At 45.4% G+C, this 7,047-nt stretch overlaps 1 protein-coding gene across 2 annotated transcripts in view; it reads left to right on the forward strand.

Moving 5' to 3' along the window:
- Positions 1 to 6,793: 6,793 nt before the first annotated feature.
- Positions 6,794 to 7,047, forward strand: part of Sfmbt2 (Scm like with four mbt domains 2) — a 229,799-nt gene continuing 229,545 nt past the window's right edge. For both annotated transcript variants that reach the window (XM_017796107.2, XM_029559693.1), the window contains exon 1: positions 6,794 to 6,936. The gene's annotated coding sequence lies outside the window, so the exon portion shown is untranslated. The remainder of the gene's footprint in view (positions 6,937 to 7,047) is intronic.

A 7,047-nucleotide genomic window follows, 5' to 3' on the forward strand; every position in this document is an offset into this window, starting at 1 on the left:
ACACACACACACACATACACATACACACACACATACACATACACATACACATACACAAACACAAACACAAACACATACACAAACACAAACACAAACACATACACAAACACATACACATACACAAACACATACACAAACACAAACACAAACACATACACAAACACATACACATACACATACACAAACACATACACAAACACAAACACACACACATACACATACACACACACATACACATACACATACACATACACAAACACAAACACAAACACAAACACACACACATACACATACACATACACAAACACATACACAAACACATACACAAACACATACACACACTATAAAATATATGTGTACTCATCACTGAGTTACAACCCCAGCTTTGCTTTTATTTTTCATTATTTAATATTCTGATGTATCTTAATTTCAAAACATTTATCTCCTCAAGAAATTGGTTTGGAAAACCTCTAAAAATCTTTGAGCTCCTTCTCTTCAAAGTATGCAGATAAAGTTAGCACCTCTAAGACTTTAACATGATATCCATTTCAGAGGTACTTGCAAATTAAAAAAAAAAAAACTTTAACGGGATAAGAAAAAAAACACCCCAGTACTCTTTCAAAGAACTAGTTTGAATAATTCACTTTGGAAATTGGAAGCAATTTCAATTTTCAAAGAATATGTAAATATTTCATATGTCTGACATCTAAGGAATGAGTAGTTTGATACAGATATATTTCAGCTTATTAGACTTAGAGGTGTTAATGCATTATCTTGTGTCAAATGCAGTGAGGACCTCATTCTTCCCTTACCACTGATGCCTACGTTTCCCAACTCTCTTTTAAAACCAAACATATATAACAAAAAATTACCTTAAAAAAAAAAAAACTGAAAACAACTCAATTATTTGATTCCAGTAGATGGCACTGCAAAGCAAGCCTTTATAGACGACTGTCACTATATCAGGAGAGTAATTATTTATTCTGTTGTAAGATCATCTAAAGAGACATATAAATGTGTAGTTAAAGCAAACAGGTTGGGGCTTTTGAGGCTCTAATAAAGCTGACATTTGCTGTGTCCTGTCACCAACATCTCATCTATACATCACAGTCACTTGTAAAATAGTGGGCCGCCTGTCACTATGGGTATGCATGAACTCACTTTTCTGATGTGGGATATTTGACTGCTTTAATTTGCTTAGTTTATTTTATGTTATAAGCCCAGTGGGACTGAATACATTTGTATGGTGCCAAATTTTACCTCATTCAGGCTGGTTAGCATACATAGAGGAAGGATTGTTCTAGAGTCACAAGCCATATCCCTGACCTGTGTGTGTGTGTGTGTGTGTGTGTGTGTGTGTGTGTGTGTGCGCGCGCGTGCGTGCGGTGCACTCACCTGTAGAAGCCAGAGAATTGTTCTAGAGTCACAAGCCATATCCCTGACCTGTGTGTGTGTGTGTGTGTGTGTGTGTGTGTGTGAGAGAGAGAGAGAGAGAGAGAGAGAGAGAGAGACATTAGAATTCATATTTGTATATCAAGTAATATATGTTTAAGACCTATTTTAAAAACCATTTAAAAGGAATGGTACATATCATATAGACTAGAAGTTATTGAATGCTATCATGCATGTGAATATACCTACGAGAATGCCTGGTGCAAATTTGGTATGGAATAACCCCATTGTGGCTGCAGTTGAAGCTCCGTTGGTAGAGTGCTGTCCTATTGTATGGGAAGTCCTGGGTTTGATCTCCAGAAATAAGAAAGGAAGACAAACAGGAGTGGTGGTGCATACCTGTAATCCCAGAATGCATCATTCTCATCTACATAAGCGAGTTTAAGGCCAGCCTGCGTTACATGAAATCCCGTCTCAAAAACAAATAAATGTCCAGGCATGGTGGCACAGGCCTTTAATCCCAGCACTTGGGAGGCAGAGGCAGGAGGATCTCTGTGAGTTCAAGGCCAGCCTGGTCTACATAGTTCCAGGCTAACTGGGGCTCCAGGGAGACCTTGTCTCAAAACAAACACCAGACAGACAGACAGACAACCGCAAAAACAGAAAATGCCCCCTTTCTCTTATTATTAAGAGAGTGGAGGCATAAAAAGGCCAGACTGCTCTGTGACTCTATCCAGTTAATGACACTTACAATTTAACTTTTCTGGATTCTGACTCTTGAAAAGGTTGGACGTGAGGCTGCAATACTGAAAACAGGCTGCAAGGCAGAAAACTGTACAGAATACAACACCCAAGTGATGTGTGCATTACTGTCCACCTGGATGGGTTACTGTGACCTAGAGGTACAAGCCGGTAACTGTGAAAGTTCAGGGTGATGTTTGTCGAAAGAAAGCCATTAGTCTACAAGCAAGCTGTTAGCTCTTTCAATAAATGTCCTTCAATCAATGTCCATGTTCAAGCATGATGCACCTTAAAATTACTTGTGTACTGCTCTTATCTTGCTAAAGGAACCAGAAATGCCTTGAAATTATATACAAGAAGCCACTGCAATAGCGAGTTTGAATTTCTAGAAATGTGTGAGAAATTGCTCTAAGAGGTGGCTCTATTTCTGTGGGTTACTTCACATCATTGTGATGCACGCATTAAGAATTCTTCATCCCTGACAAGGAGTCCTCTTTCTCCAGGCATTTCTTGGACTCACCCACATGAGAGATACTCGCTTCAGTCGTGGACACTGTTGAGGGAAAATCAAAACTCATGCAGTAAATGCAATAATGAAATAACAGCCCAAGAAGAAATAAGATCCAAATAATACCTTCCCAGGACAGCCAAGCAAAAAAGATCCAACAGACCTGGTCAGTTGATTTTCTTTTCCTCTCTGTGACCTTAGTGTTTATGCTTTGCCCTATATGAAATTGGCAGGGAAGGTGGTAGAACATTATGGAAAGGAATGTGTGGGCTTGGGTGGGGTGGAGTTTTAAGAGACTTTGCAGAACATCTAGTCCTGTGCTTGTACTTTACCCACGGCAGTAGATGGGGCAGGGAGGTCACTGGGCTTCCAGAGGTCAGGCAGATAATTAGTGATGAAGCAGGACTCAGACCATTTGAGTCCTGATACTTTGACAGAGTGCTTTAATGGGGACAAGAAAGCGGGGGGGCGGGGGAATTAAGAGAGGAACTGTATTTAGATTTAGTGACATGAAATTGATGGAAAATATCTTATGTGGTCTAAGAGAAAACAAGTTAAGATTGTTCGTGTTTATCACATATTTGGTTTTGGCCTTTTCCTGCGTTTGTGTGTGAAACTTTTATGTTCAATATATCTGAAAGGGCATTCTCATACAGAGTCTCTACAGTGGAAATTTCCTTTTCTCAGGAGGAAGCAAGAGAAAACTTAGACATAAAATGCCTCAGCAAATGGAGCACCTTTTTTTTTTTTTAAAGTAATGCAACCAGATTTAAGCCATCACATGCCTTTAGTAAAATAAAATAAATAGCACAGTTTTTTTTTTTAACTCTTCTGCTAGCTCTCAAGGAACAATTCTTAGAAACACAACATGAAAGAAACTTCTAGACTATTGAATCCCCAATTTGTGATGTGTCAGCAAAGGAATGGATTAGTACCTACATCTTTCACAATTAACAAAAATGATCTAAAATTTTTGTATAAATTAGCCTCATGTATATAAAAGAATCACAAAATCCCTTTGAAGGCATAACTTAGACAGGAAGTTGCGTTTTAACAGTGATGGAATACATGGCTTAGCCAGAATTCAGAAATCTATAGTCAGTGTGATCCCGGGCTTATTTGGGGGGAGAGTTTTCAGGAAATGTTAATTAGTGAGAAATCTTGGATTAATCCTGAGATTTAAATGACTGACTTTCTCTGAGTTGAAGTGCAGTTTGCCTTGACTTTGAAAAGCAGCTTGGGTGTTTTCACCAGTTCTTTATCCTTGGTAGAAAATGCTCTTTCATTTTTTTTCAACTTTAATTGATTTAGGGTGGATCCTACATTTAGATATCACATCCCTAAAGGGTCTGGTTGTGAAATGAAACTGGAAGTTGGAAAGTATTGGACTGGGATGAAGGGGCCACTGTGATTGCCTGAGGGAGTCCGCCAACCAATTTTCATTTGCCTCTTTGGTGTCCTTCGATAAAGGAGAATGAAGAGAGGTGGTTAAAAAGAAGAAGAAAGAAAATTCAAAGAACTTTTTAAAAAAAGTCAGGTGCAAGGAGCAACACACAAGTAGAGAAAATTGAACTTTGAGACAGTTCACAACAGACACCCGTTGAGGTTCTCCATAACAATGCAACCATTGTGTGCCGTGGCGTCATGAGTCTTTTTTCAATCAGGACAGGTAGCTAAATAAATAAATGAATAATAAATGCAACCTCGCACCATTTTCTAGATCTATGGACAAAATTGTATGTGTCTAAAGAAATTACTCGACTGCTTTGAGAATCCGGTAAGACAATGAGAACAGTTGAGTTTGGGGTCAGATGTGGTTTTGCATTTCTTTTCTTTTGGCTGAAATAACGTTCCCTGCATAATCATGACTTAAAACCGGTAAACAAGACTGGACACCGCGTAAGGGTTGGTTGCAGCTCACGTCGCACCGCTGGTGGATCTGGAGAATTTGATTTCCTTCCAAACAAGAGGTACCCGGAAGTCCTGTGGGGCGCCAAGAGTTGGTGGGCGGTCTGGGGACGCCCTAAGGAGTGGCGCAGGCTGGGGCGCCCGGCACTGCCACAAGCTCATGGCTTTGGGGAGTTGGGTGATCCGGTGTTTGCTCCGGGCCATTCCCGTCCGAGAGCGCTTTGCGTTCGGGTAATGGATAAAACCGTGACTACACGGCAGAGAAGGATGCGCTGGCTAAGACTTCCGCGCTCTGAGTCTCAAAGGATGACATCGAATCGGGTTCCTCCTCCTACCGAAGGCTCCGCTGTGTGTCGAAGGAGAGAGAAGAAGTGCCTCGGGTTTTTGAGACTTGGGGCTAGAGCACACATTCTAGATTCCGTTGCCTGGAACCACCTTTGGGTGCTGTAGGAGGCGGGTGGTGCAGGTGGGATGGATAATGTTGAGGGACCGGATTCGGTTGTTTTAAAGAGTCTCTGCCAACAGTGACCTCCGTTGCAAGAGCTCAGAGCTACGGTTTGGTGTCCCCAAAAGTTGGGCAGCAGGAAACTCCAGGAGTTGCAAAGGAGGCCTGGAGATTAAACCGCGCACCTTAGCGAGTACGGATAACCGAGTGACTCGGCTTTTCTGGATCTTAGGTGGCTCAGGTAACAAATGGAGGCGTGATAGGCCAGGGAAGGGGCTTTACACCTCCTAAAGTGTTCTCCAAAATGTAAGGATATAGGATGACAGGCAGTGCTCAGCTCTCCTGACTTCCAGTACTCGGCCTGAGTCTCCGATCTCCGCCAGACGTTTTGGCAAAGGGCCCTACAGAGGTCGCGGCGAGAGCCATTTCTGAGCACATCTTTCCGATTCTTGTAGATCAGATAAAGCATCAGTCAGGGATCTGTCCCACGCAATCTTAGCCCTTGTCCCCTTCACCCCTTCTGTGGTCCCTAGCCATCCCGGCTCCTAAGCGGACCCCAGTTGAGGGCTGCGCTGAGATGACAGCACAAGGGAGGACCGCAAGGGTCCCAGGATGTGGGACCAGCGAGTGCTTCTAGAGAGGGAGACAGAGAGATGGGCATCAAGAAACGGGGAGTGGGGGGTGGGGTGGGGAGATTTTACTCTCTATTGCAAAGACCTGGAGCAAATGTGTCTGTCGGTTTCCCAGTTGAGTAGAACCAAGCTCCACACTTCCATCTTCGAATTGCTTCTCAGCTTCGTAAGCCGAGCATCTCGTCGACCTGGGCGTCGCCAGCTTTTCTGCAGGGTGGACATTTCTTTTGGGTTCTGTCCAGTCATTGTGCCCAAGGCCGGGGAAGCGCTTGTGTCACCCCCCCCCCAACCACGCCAGTGACAAAGTGTCTGCGGACCCCGCAGCCCAGGCTGCGCTGCCTCTCGTAGATCACGCCGGGCCTTGTTTGTTTGTTTGTTTGTTTTTCTCAGTCTGGTGCACGAATTCTTTGCCCACCCAATAAGAACGGGTCCCGGCCAGGTATCCAACGAGACGGATGGCTAGCCTTGTCACCCGCACCCGGGGTAGACCGCAGCTGGCAGATCTCCCCCGCAGTCACAACTTAATTTCTAGCCTCTGGTGGTAAGATCTCAGGGAGAACCTCTCCCCGGTGGGCTAAGCGACTTTCGAATGTTCGTAGAGAAAGGCACAATTAAAGAACCTGGTGGGGCGGATCCGGTGGGGCCGAGGTTGTTCTTGGGATCGCATTTCTCCTCTCTTCGAAAGGTCTTGGGAGGAAAAGCACAAGTTTGTGCTCTGGGTGGACCTAGGCATTGCAAACCCAGAGCACAAACAGCGGCGGAGGAAACGCGGACTCAGTCGGGGTGTAGGTGTGGAGGGGTGTGTGGAAATGCCGGCAGGGTGAACTTTCTGCAGATAGTGTAAGGAGGGAGCAAAGGAGAGGGGGGTGGGGGGAAGCCGGACCCGAGGAGCCGCGTGGCGTGGACGGTGCCTGCTGGGGGAAGTGTCCTGTGCACCGGAGCTTGGCTGGGGCGAGATGTGGCGTGGAGGGCGGAAGGGGTCCACCACGAGCTGCAGACTAGTTGGCTTGTGATATTTTGCAAGCGCGGAAAAAGGTCGCTGAAGGAGTTTGCTGCACTGAGAGACAGAGAGAGAGAGAGAGCGAGAGAGAGAGAGAAAAAAAAAATCTTAAAAAAAGAGTGCCGGGCATGCGCACAGAGAGGATGCCATATTGGAATGAGGTTGTAGTGGGAGCTGGAGTACCCGAGCCGCCGCGCGAGGGAGGCGGCGGGGAGCGAGCGAGAGAGGGAGGGCGGGCGAGCGGAGCCAGCGCCCTCTGCAGCCGCACTCCGGGTCGGGGGTCCCAGCCCCGCAGGACAAACTTCACCAGGTAGGACGCAGCGCCAGCCGCTGTCCCCGCACCCAACCCGGCCCGCGAGCAGATCTCCGGCCCGCAGGTTGAGTGCGCCGATCGGCGTCCTTTTTCCAGCTTAGGAAAAAA

Source organism: Nannospalax galili, unplaced genomic scaffold (genome assembly GCF_000622305.1).
Source record: "Nannospalax galili isolate Female #2095 unplaced genomic scaffold, S.galili_v1.0 scaffold209, whole genome shotgun sequence".
Classification (NCBI taxonomy): Eukaryota; Metazoa; Chordata; class Mammalia; order Rodentia; family Spalacidae; genus Nannospalax; species Nannospalax galili.